Below are 21,922 nucleotides of genomic sequence, written 5' to 3'. Positions count from 1 at the left end.
ATTACACTGAAATCCGTTTGAAAACACACAATGTGCGCGTTGTGGCAAAAGCGGTATTGTACTAAAACCGAGATAAAAACGCGTTTTTTTTCTAAAATTTTGAAAAAAGCCGGTGCGGCTGAGCGGCAACCTGAGATATGATCATGTTTTTTTTTGTAATTTTGAATTAACCAGAACCTTTAAGGCGTGAACCAAATAATCATCCAAGGTCGTAGTAAGTAGTCAGAACCATGCATCCGGCATGTTCTGGGTGCCCCGGGAAAGTGGTTAAATTCTTCTTGAACCAACACCTATACTGCCCATAATCGCATATCAGTCCCATATGGATAGGAAATCAAGCAAAGATGGGACTGATATTCGATTATGGGTAGTATATGCGACACATCAAATTACATAAGAATTCAAAAATATGATCATTGGTGGCCATATTAAGTACTGAACACCACGTTAGCCTGTTCCGGATACCCCCAGAGAAGTGAACCTTGAACCTACATCCTCATGTGACACATCAAACTACATGAGAATTCAAAAAAGAACATTGGTGGCCATATTAAGTTTTCTGGACCACACTGACCAGACATGTTCCGGGTGCTCCCGGGGAGTTTCATAAATTTCCCGAAATTTTCCAGAGGCCAATGGAACTTCTCTGGAGTTCTCGAAACTTCCCTGAAATTCTCATCAGCACTACTTTAAAGGTCTCCTCCGAACTACTCTGTACCTCTCCACAGAACTACTCTGAAGTTCTCCTCAGAACTAAGTTTATTGGTTCAAAATGATGGAGGTGACTCAAGCTTCATTCGTGTGATGTCTTACCTCATGTCGAATCACAATTCGTTAAACGCTCACTTGTTCCATGTTGGACAAGGGGGACAGCAATCTCTGTGTATGTGAACAAGGTTAGCAGGATGCAGATCACATTATTTGTTCATGTGTTGAGTATCGTGGAGTCAGATCTGAGCTAAACGATTCCCTTCGGGCTCGAGATAATTACACTGCTGATATCAAAGTAATAAATTCATAGTTGAAGATGCTAATTTCAAATAACAGACTGTAGTGGTAATTTTTATACGATAGATGGAGTAGATGAAAGCATAGAGTTGATAGTTCCGTTAGAGTACGGCAGTGTGAAGATTGTATATAGATATTAGAATAGCGAACTAGGACAACTTTTAAGGAAGGTACAAATCGGTTTTTTCATCTCTCTTTACCAAACTCCCCCTTTGGAGAGGGATGGTGAGGGGTGTCCCCCCCGCCACCACTGGCAAAAAGAGATGAAAACCGACCCGCTCAAGTACCAACTGTGTGTTTGAAACAGTTCTACCGATTTTTACCGCACTTCAATTGTTATTTGAAGGAAGGCATCCAGTCGTAGGTTTGGAAATTGCAACTATTGTTTACCCCTACCACGATATGTGCTCTCATCTCTTTTTGCCAGTGGTGGCGGGGGGGGGACACCCCTCATCATCCCTCTCCAAAGGGGGAGTTTGGTAAAGAGAGATGAAAAAACCGATTTGTACCTTCCTTAAAAGTTGTCCTAGTTCGCTATTCTAATATCTATATACAATCTTCACACTGCCGTACTCTAACGGAACTATCAACTCTATGCTTTCATCTACTCCATCTATCGTATAAAAATTACCACTACAGTCTGTTATTTGAAATTAGCATCTTCAACTATGTAAATCGTTGACTTCACGTAGAAGTAATACTAAAAACATATAGTCAAAGTAATAAATTCATGTTTTAGGAACAATGAAATATTTGTATCGTAAATCATATTTCAAACCTCATTTTCTCTCTCCCCATTCATAAAACTGTAAATCTCCACTAAGCTCGAAACGACCGGGAGTATTCGAATCAATTCGTTTAACTCTAGTTTTAAGACAATAATTATAACGCAAATAATAACTTGGCTCCGTAAAGTTTATTCGATTGAGCCTTAGCAAATTAATTAATTCGTAAACAAAATTTGACCATATTGCGCACCGCATAACTAGCCCGAAGATGCCAAGGAACTGCTGGCCAAAAGTTAGAATCATATGCACCAAGCCTGGACGCGACGGTCAACACAGATCGGCCACAGTAATGACATCGACCGGCATTTACGAACGTCCGGTAGCCGTGTTAGACATGCGGTGCGAAGCGAAGTAAGCTGACCGGTGGTCAACGTACCTGCAGGGGAGTGTTGGCGAGTTCTTGCCAACGCGCCTCTACTGTAGTTCAATGTCGACCACCACGCAGCGACTGCAGCTCGGGTTCAACCATAGCAAGCCTGAAGCGCACAGGTCTTGACAGTTATTGTATTGCAGTAGTTGAGAGTAGATGAGATTTGAAAAATAGGAAGGGTTCAACAAATAGCAGGGAAAATTGTAAATTGAAATTATCTAAAGGACACATCATCAGACTCTCGTGCTGCAATGTATTAGTAATTAATTCACTGACCAGACTTGTGCGCATAAAGCTTGCTGTGGTCGAAACCGAAATACAGTAGCGGCGCGTTGGCATGAACTCGCCAACAATGCTTGATATTAATTTTACAGACTCCTTTGCTTCTCCGTTACAAAATTTATTCCGGTATACATAGTTTTCTTAAAAAGAGGTAGAAAAGTTTTTCTATCTCTCTTTATCTTCACCAATGCCAGACATGACGTTACTGCCAGAGTTGCGACCTATCACAATAACGAGCATCAAACAGCTGATGGATTTTTTTTTAATGCGTTTATTTTCCAGGCTCATTTGCCGTAGCTCTGCGGAGCCGATATTCATCGTTTGGGTACAAAATTACTTAAAACTAACGTTAGTAAAGCGGGGGCCGATTACTCGCGGCTTTCTCGAGGTTAGGGGTAACAAATTGTAACAAACGGGTGGCAGGGTAGGGATTGAGAACACAAGGTTTTTTAGAGCAATGTGCTCTTGATCTAGAACTAAGCGACATACTGGAGAAAAAGACAAACATGGGGGTACACCGATGGAGACCTAGCAACTTGAGAGAACACAAGATGACACTAACTACTAAATCCTCAGATCGATCCGTTTTAAAAACACATAAATTAAATTAAAATATTCGAGATCTCGGCTCGCCAAGATGTCTCTAACGGGCCGCATAGGTTGTTTTCCTCGGGCCCTGAGGGATGCGGATAACTCGGATCTAGAAGCACAATGTAGGGTGCATGACCAAAGCACGTGGTCGATATCGTGATAGCCACTACTACAAGCGCACAAATTGCTGCCTGCGAGCCCGATTCGGAAGAAATGCGAGTCTAACGAGTAGTGATTAGACATGAGCCTTGACATGACACGTACAAAGTCACGGCTCATGTCCAATCCTTTGAACCATGGCTTGTTCGATACCTGTGGGAGAATAGAATGTAACCATCTTCCCAGATCACTCTCATTCCATTTTTGTTGCCAGTTGGTGAGGACGTGCTGACGGGTAATTGAAAAAAATTCCGCAAAGGTGATTTGTCGATCAAAAATATCGCCTTCCATAGCGCCCACCTTAGCTAGCGAGTCCGCTTTCTCATTAACCGGAATTGAGCAATTAGATGGGACCCAAACTAAGGTATGGGATAGTATGGGAGCAGCTAGATAAAGTACTCAATTTAGCTCGGATTTCGATCAGGAAATACGAGGAGTGCTTCATCGGCCTCATCGATCGAATAGCCTCCAACGAGCTAAGGCTATCAGTAAAAATAAAATAGTGATCAGATCGTAGTGAGGTAATTTGCTCTACTGCGTAAAATATGGCTGCTAGTTCCGCAACGTATACGGAACAGGGTTTTTGCAGTTGATATGAGGCGCTATGAAATTCGTTGAATACTCCAAATCCAGTGGAAGCGTTTATAGTTGACCCATCTGTGAAAAAACTTTTATTGTTACTAACATGGTGGTACTTGATTGCAAAAATTGAGGGAACAACCATCGACCGATGGTGATCTGGTATTCCATTAATTTCTTGCATCATGGTCAGATCAAAATTTACAGAGGAACTATAAAAGGCTTGAAAGCAATCACGATTGGAGATTAATGAAGAAGGGCCAACCTCCAGCGTCATGTACTCATAGTACAAACTCATGAATCTTGTTTGAGGATTTCGGTCGAGCAGCTTCTCAAAGTTTTCTATTATCAATGGGTTCATTACTTCACAACGAATAAGAAACCGGAAGGACAGTTCCGCGAAACGATCTGTCAGTGGGAGAACACCCGCGAGTACTTCGAGGCTCATCGTATGCGTCGAGTGCATACAGCCAAGCGCGATTCGGAGGCAACGGTATTGAACTCGTTGCAGCTTCAAGATATGTGTTTTCGCCGCGGATTGAAAGCAGAAGCTACCGTACTCTAGAACCGACAAGATGGTTGTTCGATACAACCTGATCAGATCTTCTGGGTGTGCTCCCCACCAAGTTCCAGTAATTGTACGAAGGAAATTGATTCTTTGTTGGCATATTTGTTTCACATACGCAATATGTTTTCCCCACGTGCTTTTGGAATCGAACCAGACACCTAAATACTTGAAAGATTTACTTTGAGTGATTGTTCTACCCTTTGGTTGAAGCTGTAACTGTGCAGGATGATGCTTCCTAGAAAAAACAACCAACTCAGTTTTCTCCGGAGAGAATTCGATACCCAGCTTCATAGCCCAAGTAGACAAATTGTCTAAGGTATCTTGCAATGGTCCTTGCAGGTCCGGTGCACTTGGCCCTATAACGGACACAACTCCGTCATCTGCAAGCTGCCTTAGCGAACAATTTTCATCAAGACAACCATCAATGTCTTTTACATAAAAATTATAAAGAAGGGGGCTTAAACATGAGCCCTGGGGGAGACCCATGTAACTAATTCGTGAAGTTGTCGAGTTTCCATGAGAGAAGCTCATATATTTCTCAGACAACAAGTTGCTCAAATAGTTGTTCATAATTGGTGAAAGCCCACTATCGTGGAGTTTATCCGAAAGGACATCGATACAAACAGAATCAAAAGCCCCCTTAATGTCCAAGAAAACTGAACCCATTTGCTGTTTTTGCGCATAGGCCAGTTGAATTTCAGTTGAAAGCAACGCAAGACAGTCGCTCGTTCCTTTGCCTCTCCGAAATCCAAATTGCGTATCTGAAAGTAAACCATTCGACTGGACGAAAAAGAATCATTTTCTCCAACAATTTCCGTATACAGGACAGCATCGCGATGGGACGGTACGAGTTATAATCCGACGCGGGTTTACCGGGTTTTCGAATGGCGATAACTCTTACTTGCCTCCAGTCATCCGGAACAATGTTGCGCTCCAGAAATTGATTGAATAAGTTCAACTAGCGTCTCTTCGCGACGTCTGGGAGATTTTTAAGCAAGTTGAACTTGATTCTATCTATTCCTGGAGCTGAGTTGTTACATGAGAGGAGAGCAAGTGAGAATTCCACCATCGAAAACGGGGAATCTATTTCGTTATTATCCGACGGACGATCACGAACGTTGGTTTGAACCGGTATCGAATCCGGGCAAACTTTCCGCGCGAAACTGAAAATCCATCTGTCCGAGTACTCCTTGTCTTCATTTATCGGTGATGACGCGTTTCGCATTCTCCAGCCGACATTCCAGAGTGTTCTCATGGAAGTCTCTCGTGAGAAACCATCGACGAACCGGCGCCAGTAACCGCGTTTTTTGGCTTTGGTCAAGCCCTTAAAAGTTTTCTCGAGGTCGGTGTACCGCTCGAAATCCTCGACCTTACCGTGTTTGCGAAAGCGTTTAAACGCGGCGGACTTCTCGCTGTTTGCGTCGGTGCATTCCTTATCCCACCACGGGGTGGGAGGTCGCTTGCGGACGGAAACACCCGGAACACGTTTCGTCTGTGCTCGCAGCGCACAATCGATGATGAGACGCGCGAGAAAGGAGTACTCGTCCAGCGGAGGAAGTATGTCGACCGATTGACTGGCATCAAGAACCGCGGTCGCGAATTTTCGCCAGTCAATGTTTTTCGAAAGATCGTACGCGATGTCGACCGAACGAGTAGAAGATGAACCATTGGCAATAGAAATTTTGATTGGCAAATGGTCACTACCGTAGGGATCTTTAATTACTTTCCACGAGCAATCCAACGATAGTGAACTCGAACAAAAAGGAGAGGTCTAATCTGCTTATTTTTGCTGGAGGTTTGGCTACTCGTGTTGCTTCCCCGGTGTTCAGAATTGTCATTTTGAAGAAGTCGCACATGTCGTATATCAAGGTTGAGCGGTTGTCGTCGCACAGTTCCCCCCAGCCTGTACCGCGAGAGTTAAAATCTCCCAAGATCAACCGTGGCTCCGGCATAGCCGTGCAGATATCCGCGAAACTTTGACGAGAGATCGCGGTTTTCGGTGGAAGATATACTGAGGCAATACTGAGGCATTTACCTCGAATATTAACCTAACATGCAACTACTTCAATGTCTGTCACCGAAGGCAGATCGATTCTATAGAAGGAATGGAGCTTATTGATCCCCAGAAGCACCCCTCCATACGAATCTGCGCGGTCAAGGCGAATAATGTTGAAATCGTGGAAAGCAAGATCGTTGTCTGAAGAGAGCCATGTTTCACAAAGGGCAAATGCATCAGAAAGTGAGCTGTAAACTAAAAATTTAAATGTGTCAAGTTTTGGCATAAGACTTCTACAGTTCCACTGAAGAACAGAGATCATATCCCCGACCTCATTCGGAGAATTATCCATCAAAGGATATGATCGATGCAAGGAAGGACCACCTAGAAGTTAGTTGCTTCAAAAGAGTTTTCACCATTGGCAGCACTAAATTAATAATGCTCCTCGTTGAGTCAGAGATATTGAATACACTGAAGAAGCTATTAAGAGCTGAACTAGCCTATGGCTAAAAACTGGAACATCTGGGGTTTTAGATGATCCTGGAAGTGACGGAAAGTTCTTGTCATAATTACAAGGTTTAAAACCCGGTGGAATGGGTTTCGGTGCATTTCCGTTACCTCTTGGTTTTTCCAAGGTGGAAGGGTGGTCCGTACGAGTGGCCTTACGAGGCTTTTCGGTGTTGTGTTTTTTTGCTCGTTTTCTCGTATTGCCTTTAAAGGCAAACGGACTACCCTCACCGACCTCTGAGTCAGAGTCTAGATCAACTGGTAAAATGGAGAACGTGTTAATGCTTTTTGGTGTGGTCTGAGAAGATGGAGCGGTATTCTTCAAGAGTTCAGCTATAGTTCTCTTGGAGCGAGCTTGCAGAGACCGCTTAATTTTGTCTCCCTGCTGTTTATCACCCCTATTCTGTATTTCGTTTCGAACGAAATTCTCATACAAAAAAATATTTTTTTGTATGAGAATTTCGTTCGAAACGAAATACAGAATAGGGGTGTATACCTCGGGCGGTCAGGGTATGCAGGCTCTCCTTGCAGTACTCGCATTTTGGTGGAGCACCTCAAAGGCCCTGCTTGCTGATCGCAGCGTGGTTTGTTCGACCAGTAGTCCAATGTGTGACCAAGTTGCAGCGCTGCCATTTATACAGATTTATCTGTATTATACAGATTTTTTAATCTTAATACAGACCCGATACAGAATACAGATTTATCACAGATTTTTAAATTACAATACAGATTTATACAGATTTTTATAAAATGCTTGAGAAAAAAAAATCTATATCAAAATAAGTTATCAAGCAGTACTCACTAATATCAATATATGTTATAATTTTGATATTCTTCGCATATCTTTTAGCTCTCATTTTTGTTCTGTTAGCCATCAACTCCATCAAAATGAAATCAATTTGAGTTATCAGGAATAATGAAAACAACATAATTCTTGTTTTCATTTTGTTCTCACCCTTTGCTCGGGAACCTATCAAATTTCCATCGACAATTAATCATGTTATGGTGTTTTTGACAGCATTCACAACCAGAGGACCAACCGCTTTCGGATGCATATAGAGCTGGTACACAGAAAAAAAAGTTGTTGAATATTACATTCAAACTGATGCAACCAGGTCAATCCATCGGTTGTGTAATATAACGTTGTACGATGTACATCGATTTTGCGAACAAAATGACATCCATTGATGTAATATGGTATCTGCTTTTTGCTATTACATCATTCTTTCATACATCAGCTTGAATTACATTGAACGATATTACTTTTTTTTTTGCTGTGTAGTAAACGATTTGAGATTGTATGGGGATTTACAGTATTAATTGAATATTTCCAATATAAGCATGTATGTTAAATACAAGAAAAGTGCCCGAGCACATTAAAATGGTACAAATACAAGTACTCGTAAACATTTTACTTGCATTGAAAATGTATTTCGTAAGAAATTGCGGATTTTCTGATATTCTCCATACTGCAAAAATGATTTTACCAGCACTGGCGGGGCGACATCTCTCGACTTTTCGGTGTAACTACCACACAAATGATGTAATTAATTGTATTCATCTATATTAAAAATATCAAATAGTAATGAACTCGTGCACTTTTTTGCATTTAAAACTGCTTATCAGGGAGATAATGAATAGAAACTAAAATCTCCATACATTTTCAAACGGCTTCATATCACTCTTATAAATAAGTACGGACGATATCACAAATGGCGCAATTATATCCCGTATGGTTAGTACGATAGCCCGAATAGGTGGTTAAGCACTTTTTATGGTTATTTTGTATGCACTGTATTAGAAACACTGGAATAAGAGACCAGCGGAGACACTGTTATGATTCCAATCGAACTGTCAAAAGCGGTTCCAATCTGCAATGTTTACAAATGGTTTGCTTCAATTAGGGAGGAGTATTAACATCGTTTAACAATCACTCATGAACTCGCTCATCGGTGCATTGGCGAAGTCACTCGCAAGCAGTTACAAATGCAAGTGAGGCCAGGATTGCTTTGATGTCTATCTTGTTGCCAAATTCATGTTTTTTTTCTCCGCTGGTCTCTTATTCCAGTGTTTCTACACTGTATTTGTAAAATAACAAAACATGATTAATTAAGAAAAAAATCGTCAATACAGAAAATACAGATTTTTTAATAGAGTGGATACAGATTTTTTATAAAACCACCTGGCAGCTCTGCCAAGTTGTTTACATTTAGAGCAGTTCATTACCCGAGGTACAAACAGACGTACAGGCAGTCGAACCTTGCCTATAGCGACGTAGTGAGGTAACGCTGAACCCGAAAAGGTCACACGAAACGAGTTTGACAAGGAATAAGTTTTTTTGGAGCCTACTCCGGATACTGACTGCATTTGAAGGCAGTCCAATATCTTCACCTTCGGCAAAGCGTCTTCCCGACAATTACGACTCTCATTTGTACTCGTTTTGAAGCAGTTGCTGCTTTGCGTGCTTATGTGAGTGTGTTGGTGAGTGAGCCCAACAGCTTCCGTTTAACTTTGCCAGCTTTGTTTGTAACTCACACAGTCACGCGTGCCGAGTCGAACTTGGAATGCGTAGGCATTGTTTTCATTTTCTTCTGTCGTTTCCATTTTTCTCATCTGCAGAAGTCTTCACTGTTTTCGTTATGCTTTACATCGTCAGCAGCGAGTGTTACGTTTTGCCTGTGATAAGCGACTATTACTGGTGATTGTTTTTTGCCATGGCTCTACCTCTCACTGCTTGATAAAACGTTTTGTCAGCGATACTCGGTTGATGCGTTGAAGAGTGTCGAGTGAGTGTCATGATATTTTGCATCTCTGTAACTTACTGCTGCCGGTGGTGATGGAAGTTTTGAGTGGTTTAGGGTCACGTTAGGGTGTATAGCAAAAATCTTCAAACTTTGCAACATATTGGGTGAGATCTTTCCTGTATTTTTATCTTAACTTTCATTCAATTATTATATGAAACATTAAATGCTGGGTACGAGAAGGTTCACCAGGGCACCCGTTTGAAGCAAAATAGATGGGGATAGTGGATCGTCAAATCCTTGAATGTTACATTTCAATCATAGAGAGCGGGCTGTTCTCCCTACTCATTGAAACATCCTCCTGGCCTGTTTTTGACTGGTTGTATGATCCGTGGAGATGCTCATTTATCCCGTGGAAGCACGTGGACGATGTTGCCCACGGTTTTACCCAAACTTTTTTTGGCCCTTCATACAACGGCAGGTTGAGTACAATTAGAGGTTATTAAACAAGTCGAACAGCGAGGATAGTCCACAGTCTACTGACAGTTGTCTTGTTACAGTGAGCAGGGATGGAAAATCATTTACATTCATTTCGTGCATTCATTTACATTCATTTGCCTCTAACTTTTTTCATCAACAGAATTCCATAAAATAGTGTTTGAAGGTTTTGTAGGCTTTGATATTAGCTGCATCTTTTGTAAACAACTCAAATCTGTACCTCTTATGCATGATTAATCAGAGCGATAAGAACCCACCATTGTTTTTTAGTGAATGTAAATTGCATTCACTGAAAAACAATGACATGTTCTGCCAGCTCTATTTCGTCATGCATAAGAGATACAGATTTAATTTATTAGCAAAAGTTGTAGTTCATATAAAAAACTACAAAAGCTTAATACATCATTTTACGGTATTCTGTTGATGAAAAAAGTTAGAGTCAAATGAATGTAAATCAATGCACGAAATGAATGTAAATGATTTTCCATCCCTGACAGTGAGTGGTGGTTCCATATCATCATAGCCAAAATCTTTAAACTCAAACTCACCACTGTTTGGTGATAACACTAGTTTACAAATAAAAGTTAAAAAAATGAACTTCAATGTTTGACCAATGATCCTCATGTAAATTCGTACACTGAATCCAAAAAGTAGTCAGAAAAAATTTCAGTAGGATAGTTTCCTAGATACAGCTAAAAAAGCGATATTTCACTTTAAAAAAGTTTGTTTTCTAAAATACAAATATCTCCAGCTGTAATAAAGCTAAATCAATTATTTTAACACGTTTTCGAACAACTGAACATCATTTTTCAGTTGAATTAGTGGTATTGTTGTAAATTAATAGTTTGTTTATTTATTTATTTTTTGCATATTTCCAAGGCAAATTTTATTTCAGCTAAATTTTTAGGCAACGTAAATAATTGTTTTTGTCTTACATTTAATTTGGCGTTAAAATAATTGATATAGCTTCATTACAGCCGGAGATATTTATATTTAAGATCAAACTTTTTATGCGTGACATTTAATGTTTTAGCTGTATTTACTGGCCATAGCGCACCTACCGTTGGGAGCCTACCTCGGAACATCCCTTCAGTGAGTGACAGCGTGACCTGTCACACCGGGTGCGTGACGATGATGAAGAGAATAAACATTATCCAGATAACGATTACAAGTCCCACGTTGATAAGTAAAAGTGATTTTGTGCATGTATTTCTAAAATTATCTTAGTTTCTTAAATAACCTTACATTAGTGATAGAGCTTAAGTTAAAAACTTTACCATACTATTTGAGCCGGTAAGCAAACTTAAATGTAACTAAAGGCTATTCTCGCGTATTAGGTTACCTGCAGTGCTTCAGCTGTAGCTTTGATAATAGAACCCAGGTTTCTAAAAGGTAGTGAAAGGCAGCTTTCTGGCAGTGAATCGACTCCATAGTCGGTGAGAAATTACTGAACCTTATTGAACTTTATACCACAAATCTAAAACTGTTTAGAATATTGTCGCTTAGAGGTCGCGTAAGGAACGAATCTTAGCCTACGAAGCTACAGATGAATATAAATAGGACAAACACAGTAATCTGGTCGAGAACCTACTCGAAGCTCAACCGAGAGTTATATGTGAAAGGAACTAAACGTAAGTCTAGCTAGAATTACCATTTAAATCAATATCGATAAACTATAAATGAACTTAAAATACCTAACACTAAGTTCATTATGAAATATGCTAATGATCGAACACAGTGAATTATTTACCGAGTTATGAACTCTAAAATCTATATAACATTAATGTCATCCTACAGGAAAATTATATTCTACCAAAACCGAACATTCGCGTAATATTGCCGTCCGGCAGAGAATACTTTTTTGGAAACTGATTCCGTTGAAACGACTTTCAACAGCGGAGAGCTTGAGATTTGATTTTTCGATATTTTCTAAACACTAGTGAAAATAAACTACGCCCTACAAAACTAAATGATTGTTTTCACTTGCAAATAGAACTTGAGTACTTGAGTTCAAGCCATTTCCGGTAGCTTTGGATGTACAGTGGGGTGAGGGGACACAATTGAATAAAAAACAAGTTGTTCGGATAAGCAACCGTAGTTTATCGACGCGTATTTTAGTAGGCCCTCAACATCTATGCCAAATTTGAACGAATTTGGCAATGATCTGGATTTGCGGGAGAGCTCTAATGTTTAGATGAGAAAATGTGTGGGCAACGGAACAACACTATTCAGATGCATGTCAAAAATTTGAATAAAGCTCAATTTTGACCGAACCTTGGACTAAGATTGGGAATACTATGTACAACAACTTTGTCGAACATTCGCGTGATGAGTAGACTTATGTCCAATCACTACTCGCTAGATGCGTTTCTCCATAGAATAAACCTCGTGGACAGCAACATCTCTCGCTGTGGAAACGGTTACGATGACATTGATCACCCAGAGAGCGACTTTTGAATACCCTCGAGGCCCAAGGAAGATAACCCTATGTTCCTATCAGAGACGTGTTGGCAACCTACGATCTCTGCTGTATGCAGTCGATTTATGAGTTTCTGCAAATGTCTAGTATAAGAATTTAATTCCTTTGTAATTTTGTCTTGTCTTTTAGTTTTTGTTTATCTTGTCCTCCCGTATCGATGAGTATCATCGTCGCCCACTGGTCACCCTAGCCGGTCAAACTCCAGACGATTCTAGAACCACACTACCGTTCATACTAGCGACAACGCTCTGATGAGACAACAACACCGCCCCCCCCCCTCCCCCTCCCAAACTCCTTCCCTGATCCTATCCTTCGACAATGTACCCCTCTAACCTCGGGTAAGCCACGAGTACTAGACATAGAATTAAGTGAATTGTGTTACAAAAAAAACTATAAGGGCCAGCCAGTGGTCTTACATAATGGCCCTTATTACGGGTGTCACTTCACGGTGAATACGAAATGAAGTGACAAGGTATCATTCACGGTGACGTGATTCCCGGGCAAATCAAATTGGGAATCACGCCCAGAATAATCTTCCTACATCTGAGCAGTTCATGGCGATCAGCATCCTCTTACACTGCTGCTTTTCTCGTGGTCGCCGTAGAAAATATTTGTTCTTTTGCGGTCACATTTGCAGACAATGTCAGTAAGTATTGTCATTATAAACAGGTGGTTTCTAGCTTCGAATTTCTGAACCATCGATCATATTTTGAGGTAACTCGAGCTACTCGGTCCATTGAACCAACTCTTAGTAGTTCTGTCCTATCAACCTATCCCTTTTCAGGGCCACCAATGAGTAACTTCAATCAGCGATTCAACCGGCTCAGATGTTGCAGGTGAGCAGAAATCAGCGACACGCTGAAGGTAACAAACAGTTTGTTACCAAGTACCCGAATGCGATTCAATAAATAATACGGCACTGGACATCGAACAAAACACTAGATGCTAACGACACCACCAAATGGGAGGAGCTTCGGTCAGCTACTGTATGGACGAAAGCAACAAGTAAGGGCATATCAGCTGAAATTCCTCCTCTTTTTACGGTTTTGTCGCTTGTCAATCGGACATGAAAGATTAATCATTTTTGGAATGCTAGAAAATCCTGTCCCACTTATTTTGGGTATTTTATCATACACTCCATCTGCTGTGCCTTTTTACACTAAATTATGCGTTGTATAGAAACAGCCGGTAGAATATCAGTGTCCACCCAGCTATAGCTCCTCCCCTTTTTAGTGTTTTTCGTTAAACTCCTTCTCTCAACAAGTTGGTAAATCTTAGCCTTTAGCAGAAAGACGTTTAACACTTTTTCGGCGGATTTATTATCTTGTTTCACGTCATGGTTCTTCTCTATGCCTGTTCATATATTTATTTATTTTCTCTACAAACAAGTAGAACTAAGAAGGAATAACGGTTACGCGCTCGAATAATTAAAAATTCGATAAATATTTAATCGAATAGCCTGAAAAATCTTTAAGATTAATCGTTAATCGAACAATAATTGGATTTTTTTTGCTCCCTAGAAAAAAGGAAAAATTCATGGTGGTCCTTCGAAAATGTCGAACAACAGAATTGCAACCAGCAAGTGTAACCCAAGAACTAAAATCGGTGCGATGCTAGTTTTCATTGCTACAACGACGACTGAATTAAGGGGCTCAGAAGTAGACCATGGCTTCACTAACCTATTTCGCATTATTTCTGCTTTGCTCTTATATCATTCAGAACAACAAATGTATCAATAAATGTGCTTGCCGTCGAGTTATTAACGAAACAGAGAGTCAATGAGGAGAATCGTTAAAAATCACTTGCACCCCTGCATCCAAGTTTGGTTACAAGATTACAACTCTGGAGGGCATTTTTTGAGGTCGTTGGGGGAGTGTGTATCTGAATATGGCGATGAGTGTGCAAAATTTTACGCAATTTCATGATCCCTATTCGCACACACCCGAAGATCGGAGGCGAATGTCACTCTACTAACGACTCTCTGATGACAGTGTTGGGGAAGCAGCATATGCATGTAAGTAATTGGTGGATTTGCTAGTTATTTCGACACTTTTGGACAATGCTTGACATTTACAACTTTGTCAGTAGTTTCTTGTCTGTGTCTATGTGTCGTATGTGCGTTGATGCGTAGAAATATTTCTGATCGATTGGTGATAAAATTATTGAAATTGGTCCTGGGGTAACTGAGTTATTAACGTTCAAAATCTTTCATAATTTTGTTAGATGTTCGATTTTTGGTTTTCCCAAAATGTACCCCCATATAGAAATCACAGACGTAGTCCTACGTCCAAAAAACAGCAATGAATTATTGGCTCCGTAAAGCTAACGCAATTGAGCCTTCCAAATAAACGAACTGGATAAAATTTTAAAATACTTTGTCGAAGCCTACAAAGCTTAATAACTATTTGCACAGAAGTCGAATCAATTTGTGATCTTCGACCAAATTGCTCTGCATAATATAGGGGAAATGGAAGCAAATGTCGGCCTTAATGCCCCTAATTTGGGCCCATACATAAATTCAGCAATCGACTAAATTTTCAATAGCGACCAAAAATATCCATAAGTACCGTCCCAATGACGCATTCATCTAGATAAAATTGATAAATAGCAGATATTTAGCGATGGGCCCAATCTTAGAGCCATTTCCCCTATCAATCTAAGTCCAAGACTGGACCAAATTTGAACTATTGTTGATTGTTTGGTAAGCCAATGAATAGTTTCTAATTCAAAATGTTCTCGCAAATCCAGATCGTAGCCAAATCCGTTCAAATTTGGCACAGTTGTTGGGGACAATACAAATCGAAAAAAGCGTTGCGGAGAAGAGGTTGTGATCTGTCATATAAACTTGACGGATGTTCATATGCTCATTTCTTACGAGAAAGTTAAAAATGAAGGAGTTTGGAGTTGTCGACCAACTTTTCCTGTGTACATTCTTCATAAACTCATTAGGATTCTGCGAAAATGCATCGAAGACCATTTCTTCAAAACTCAACAGCCAACAGCGCATCGTGTCTAAAATTACGGCAAATCGCAGAGTATTTAGCTCTACCAAACAAGCCGAAAAGAAAACTCTAACCGGGTTATTAGATTTTTGCCCCATCCTCCTGCGGGTCCTGGGGACAACGCAGAGCAATGAACCATCGTTTTATGAGTGTGCTCGGTAGTTATTGGCAGCTAGCTAGTCTCAGGCCCACCGAAAAAGAAAAAAAATGCAAAATTACGAACATCTTGTGCGCTTCGAACGGGCAGCAATTTCACTTTTCATGTCTAATAAAGTGCGGAAAAATACTGCTACTACCGGCAAACGCATTCGATTTCAGCCGGCAGCCAGCCATCGACTGCGCCATACTGACTTGGGTGGGTGTGTTGATTTTAGTACACAAACAGAGAGATACAGGAAGTGCTAAGAGCTTACAGATCTTGGTCATACATACCTGAGCTGAATTTGGAGGAGGTGCCTGGAATAGAATACAAAAAAAAATAAATTCAAGTTTAGTCCCATTATCAATCAGTACGATCGGAAAGGTTAATCTAGAAGCGCTAAAGTTCATGACGACATCCTGAATGGCTCCAAATGTCACCTTTCCGGTGTGCGGGGTGTTCCATCAGAACAGATGTTCCCAGCTCCATCTACCAACAGCGGATTATTTTCGATATCTCCTCTGTTTCTCTCCCTGTGCCTCCCTCTCTTGCTCTTTACATTAGAGTTGCTTTTTAATTTAATGCTTCCTGCAATTCTTCACTTTATCTAACTTCCCGCATAAATGCATTTTACACGGGCGCTTCGTTCCTTCGCATTCTCGTTCCGCTGTTCCTTCTCTCACTCTCTGACCAACCAGTAGAGCTTCTGTTCATCTGACGTGTGTTAGTTGATGTAGTCTAGTTGTTTTTTTTTATTCATCTACTGTGATGATGGGTTACATAAAAAAGAAAACAAATATGGCGTCGTCGTCGCCGTCGTCGCCGCATTGCTACACAGCGTTACCAACCACCATAGTAGTCTATGCTACTACACATGCCAGCTAGTAGTGATCGAAGAGAAAGAGTGCCGGTATTTCTCACACTAATCGTTTGATATCGCACCAGAGCATAGAGTAGCCCGTGTAACCATAACGACATGACAGTCCATTCTACACAGTTCAGTTGTAAATAGCCCTTCCCGTTCACACACTCACACTCATTGTACGTTCCAAGTTTGCCCTTCCGACAGCTTCATTACCATTTTGTCTATTTCCTCGAATAAAGCAAACCACGTGGTCCCCTACGCGACCGAATATGTTCGCCGACCTGAACGAAAAACGTGGGTGCTTTTGCGAGCCAAGGCCGCTCAGTTTGAAAATTTCAAATCATACAATGCGATAAGGAACAGTTTAGTCAAGTGTAATGCAGAACGCCACCGTGCATCCCGGCAAATGAGGCGAAAAATAAACTCACCTCATCGCGCTGCCTTCTTATCTTAACCTGCGGCCCCGGGAATTGACCCTCCCTACTCGCCGGCATGCGAAGCCAAGTTAGTTCATTAGCCGACCGGCCGCCAACGGAGGAACGACTGACTGGGGGGAAAGAGACGCGAAATGAAATCAAAAAATTTCAAGGTTGATTTTTGTTTATATCAACGAACGGACGCCTGTATGATAATCATTTACACACAGTGTAGCACTTTGTGTATTGTACACTGAGGTGGGCGCTGACCATCAACAACGCCATCGCCATCAAGATGACGGCTTCTCTGCGAGGTCAAAAAATGTTAATAATACAACATTGATGGGTAAAAACCTGTAAAACACAAGATACACATGCAGATATCATAGATTCAGCTACAAAACATAAACAGGCATAACATTACCACCCTACTGCCATCTGTTGAGCAATTGAGTTGGGCCGTGTTCTCAACAGATGGTGGTAGTTTCTAGATTTCAATTGCATACACATTTTTTTTTTTTTTTTTTTTTTTCCTTGATTTGTTTTCCGTCGATCTTGTTTTCCGTGCTGAGCACCAATGCTACCGACGCCAGGGAGGCAGCTCCCACACCTGGACCCTATCTATCGACCCATCAACTCATGAGCCGGGGACCAACGGCTTTACTTCCCTTCCGAAGGAAGGCGTGATCAGAGATGTTATGCCTCAGAACATCCCGGCGGCGCCGACTGGGATTGAACCCAGGCCTGCTGGGGTGAGAGGTAATCACGCTTACCACTACACCACCGGCGCCGCTACATACACATTTTTAAATTAAACAAAATTCATTTATGGTTTTGCACTGTTTTGTCTGTGGTTATAAAATACGGTAGTTTTTCAAGTTAGAAGTTGAAATCAATAAAGGTTATACATTTTCTGTGCTGCAGAGGTTGATTTCCAATGCAAAATCGTTAACCGAAAAATTAATTAATTAGCGGAATATTTTGAATTGGGAATCAGGCCTGTCTAAACTTTCTAAACTTGCATTTTTTGATTAATGGTTTAATCAATGGCGCAGCGAAGGGGTTCCCCCCCAGAGTCTTCATACAAATATAAAATTGTCTTTTTATAAAACATGTGGGTAAACTTTTAAATTTTTTCATATGTACAGAATGTGAATCAATTTGAGCGATGTTTTATGTTCAATACTATTGTATGAAAAAATATCAATGAAAAATGTGTTTGTTCAAGATCCCCGGGGAAAATTTTCAGTACAACTAAATATTCATAAAATCCAAAAAATTTCTTCTGACTTCTCTGGAAGATTTTGATTTCACAATGTTCAAGAAGTTTTATCCAACTTCTCCAGGGAGTGTCATCCGACTTTCCAAGATTTTTTTTACTCTCCCGAATTCTACTGACTTCCTCCTGGATTTTCTTCAGATTTCTATTGATAGATTCTTCAGACTTCCCTCGGAAGTTTTTTTTACCTTTCTCCAGAAGATTATATCAACTTATCCTGAAAGTTTTTTCGGTATTCCCTGATACTGCCTTTAGACTACTTTCGGAATTGTATTCTTGGAATTTTCCCCTCAACTTTCTTCCACAGAAGTTTTGCTCTACATTTATTAGGATTTTTACGACTTCCACGGGAAGCTTCCACCGGAAGATTGCTGCAACTTCTCCTGGAAGTTTATTTCGATGTTTTCCAGACTTGATCAGAAAGTCTAAAGAGGTCGGCTTGCTCCGGAAGTGTCTGACAACTTCTTCTGGAAGTTTCTCTAAACTTTCTCTAGTAGTTGCTTCTCCGATTTGTCCTGGAAATTTCTTCCGTCTTGGATGTTTATCTCGCGACAGAGTCGGCTAGCTTGCTCTGGTAGTTTCTTTTGAAAATTTCAAAGGTGCCATTTGCCTAAATATTTGCAACACTGTGAATCATTGCCCATAACAAACCATAACAAGCAAAGTTTCATGCAAATCAGAGAAGGTCGAGTTTTTCCACTACGTCATTTCACTACAGGTATACCTCGATATAACGTAATTGTAACTTTTGACTTCCATCGTCAATATCTCGCCAATGACAATTGAATCATACAAATTAATTTTACCAATAAATAGGGAATTATTTTATCTGTCCGTGTCATGGTGTTACTACTTTGCTTGTTTGAATGATCGTTTACGAAAAATCAGCGATGGAAATTAAAGGAATACGGTGCGGATGGGGCGGACAGGAAATAACCAGGACAACACTTAACAATGAACAAGTTTTATTAACGATAAAGTTATCTTGGTATGACTGCTCTATTCAGTGTCTTGATATGGAACCACGCTAGAAAATTGATTGGAGTTTTCAAGACAGCAATCCAACGTCTACTTTGTTAACACCCCCTCTCGTTTGGATACTCCTAGCTTCGTCCTTAATTCCTCGAATCGGCCAGCGTCCAAGGACTTGGTAAAGAAGTCAGCTAATTGGTTCTCACTTGCAATTGGTTCTATCAGCAGCTTCCCAGCGGTGACAAGATCCCGAAGAAAATGATGTTTGATATCAATATGCTTCACTCTCTTGCTCTCCACGTTCTTAGCCATGCCGATGCACCCACGATTGTCTTCATATATGGCAACTGGCTCGATCTGCTTTTCACCCAAATCGCCTAGGACACCAATCAACCATATTGCTTCCGATGCTGCAGCGCTTAACGCCACATACTCTGCTTCACTTGATGAAGTGGCGACCGTCGTTTGTTTTTTACTAGACCAGGCAACAGTCGATCCAAACACCTGGAAGACAAATCCGCTCACTGACTTCCTGTCCTCGGTATCGGTAGCCCAGTCTGCATCCGCGAACCCAACTAGTGGATTTGCTTGAACATCCCGGGTTAAAGTCAAGCAATGATCCATCGTCCCTCTCAGGTAACGCACTACTCGCTTGAGCGCGGTCCAGTGCTGTTGTCCGGGTTGAGCTTGGAATCTCCCCAGGTACCCGACAGGATAGCAAATGTCCGATCTCGTTGATACCATCACGTACATTAAACTTCCCAGTAGCTCACGATACGATACTCCATTAGCTTCGGAAACTTGACGATAAAGCTGCAACCCTTTCTCCATCGGGGTCCTTGTAGGATTGCATTCCAACATGCCAAACTTCTGGAAGATCTTTTCTAGGCTTGCTTCTTGAGACAGCATCATCTTTCCGTCTTGTCGATTGTAGCGTATCTTCATGCCAAGGAAATGGCTAAGCTCTCCACAGTCGGTCATGGCGAACATCCGGGATAATTCGTTCTTCAATTTCAAAATTGTTGACAGCTTCGCTCCCGCTATGAGAAGGTCATCAACATATAGTACGATGAAAATGGCATCTTCCCCCCTCTCGTCGGTACGGGTGTACAGGCAAAAATCGTGCTTGGAACGAATAAAACCTAACTTCAGCAGCGCTTGATTGAACTTCTCGTTCCAGCAGCGAGGGGACTGCTTCAAGCCATACAGACTCTTTTTCAATTTGCACACCGTGCCAGCTCTCGCCTTGACGCCGCTCGGAACCGCCATGAATATTTTCTCTTGCAGCTCACCATGAAGAAAGGCCGTCTTCACATCCATTTGGTGGAAATGGAACCCTTTTTGAACACCGACAGCCAGCACAATACGGATTGTCGTCAGCTTCGCCACAGGTGCGTAGGTTTCGTTGTAGTCCAAACCGGCTTTCTGCAAGAAACCTTTGACGACCAACCTTGCTTCATAGCGCACAGGGTTTCCTTCTTCATCCTCTTTCGTGCGGAAGATCCACTTTGACTGCAGCGGTTTGACGCCGGTTGGGCATGGCACCAATTCCCATACCTTGTTGGCCTCCAGGGATTTCAGTTCTTCATCGATTGCATCCAGCCACAGTTTTTGGTCATTCCGCGCGTTGATTTCATCGTACGAATCCGGGAAATCTGGGAATGTTGAAATTTTTCCAGCAGACGTTGCTCTGAACCCAGTTAGAAAGTCAAGAAACTTACCTGGGAGCCTGCGCTCCCGTTCACCACGACTAGTGTTTGACTCTGAACAGTCTTCACCTCTTGATTGTGAAGGGAGCGCCCCAGGTTTTTCAAGTTGCTCCTCAGGTTGTTCGTCTAGTTCAACCTCATCCTCGTCATCACTTAGCACAGGCATCGCGTCTTCGAACTCAACTTGCTGGTCATCTAGCTGCTCTTCCAATTCAGCTTGCTGGTCATCTGGCTGCTCTTCCAATTCAGCTTGCTGGTCATCTTCGACGGCCGGATACAGCATTGGAATCACCAACGGTACCCTTGAATCTTGACTGTCTTCAAAAGCGTACCGTAATGAATTCTCGTCAAATTTGATGTCACGGGCTACGAGGATTTTTCTTGACGTTCTATCCCAAAGGCGGTATCCGTTGGGAGCATAGCCCACCATCACCGCCTCGCGACTCTTGTTGTCCAGCTTTTTCCGGAGTTGACCTGGCACCCATGCAACCCAACTAACAATTTTAGCTGCAGACTAGCTTATACAGCCGAAAATTGACTTATGCAGCTATTTTTTGTCTGTATAAGCTGATCTGCAGCTAAAATTGTTTGTTGGGAAATGCTTTGCATCCGAAAATCCTCAATTTCGATAGATCAGGTTTCACACCGGTCCAATACTCAGCAGGCGTACGGTTGTCCGATAGAGCAGCAGTAGGGCAACGATTTAATATATACGTACCGGTAAGCACTGCTTCCGACCACATGTACTTGGGCATATTCGAGTCGATCAGCATTGTCCTTACCTTTTCAATTAGCGTTCGATTGAACCTCTCGGCAACTCCGTTCTGTTGCGGAGAATATGCTACGGTTGGCTGGATTTGAATCCCCTTTCGCTTGTAGAATGCTTCTTGTTCCTTAGAGCCGTACTCCGAATCCGATAGCATTGACCTTCGGACCAAATCCTTCCACCACACTATACCGGGCCAACGTGTTCA

The 21,922-nt window shown here is 41.5% G+C and overlaps 1 protein-coding gene across 1 annotated transcript in view; it reads right to left on the bottom strand.

Annotated features, from left to right (window-relative positions):
* The window catches only part of LOC135704755 (putative uncharacterized protein DDB_G0277255), a 159,192-nt gene that overhangs the window by 128,448 nt on the left and 8,822 nt on the right, over positions 1 to 21,922 (bottom strand). Inside the window, exon 2 of the mRNA XM_065226239.1 lies at positions 16,001 to 16,024. The gene's annotated coding sequence lies outside the window, so the exon portion shown is untranslated. The remainder of the gene's footprint in view (positions 1 to 16,000; positions 16,025 to 21,922) is intronic.

Source organism: Ochlerotatus camptorhynchus, unplaced genomic scaffold (genome assembly GCF_037179485.1).
Source record: "Ochlerotatus camptorhynchus isolate MF236.1 unplaced genomic scaffold, CSIRO-AGI_Acam_v1.1 ptg000247l, whole genome shotgun sequence".
Classification (NCBI taxonomy): Eukaryota; Metazoa; Arthropoda; class Insecta; order Diptera; family Culicidae; genus Ochlerotatus; species Ochlerotatus camptorhynchus.
This window is presented reverse-complemented; position numbering and strand designations above follow the sequence as displayed.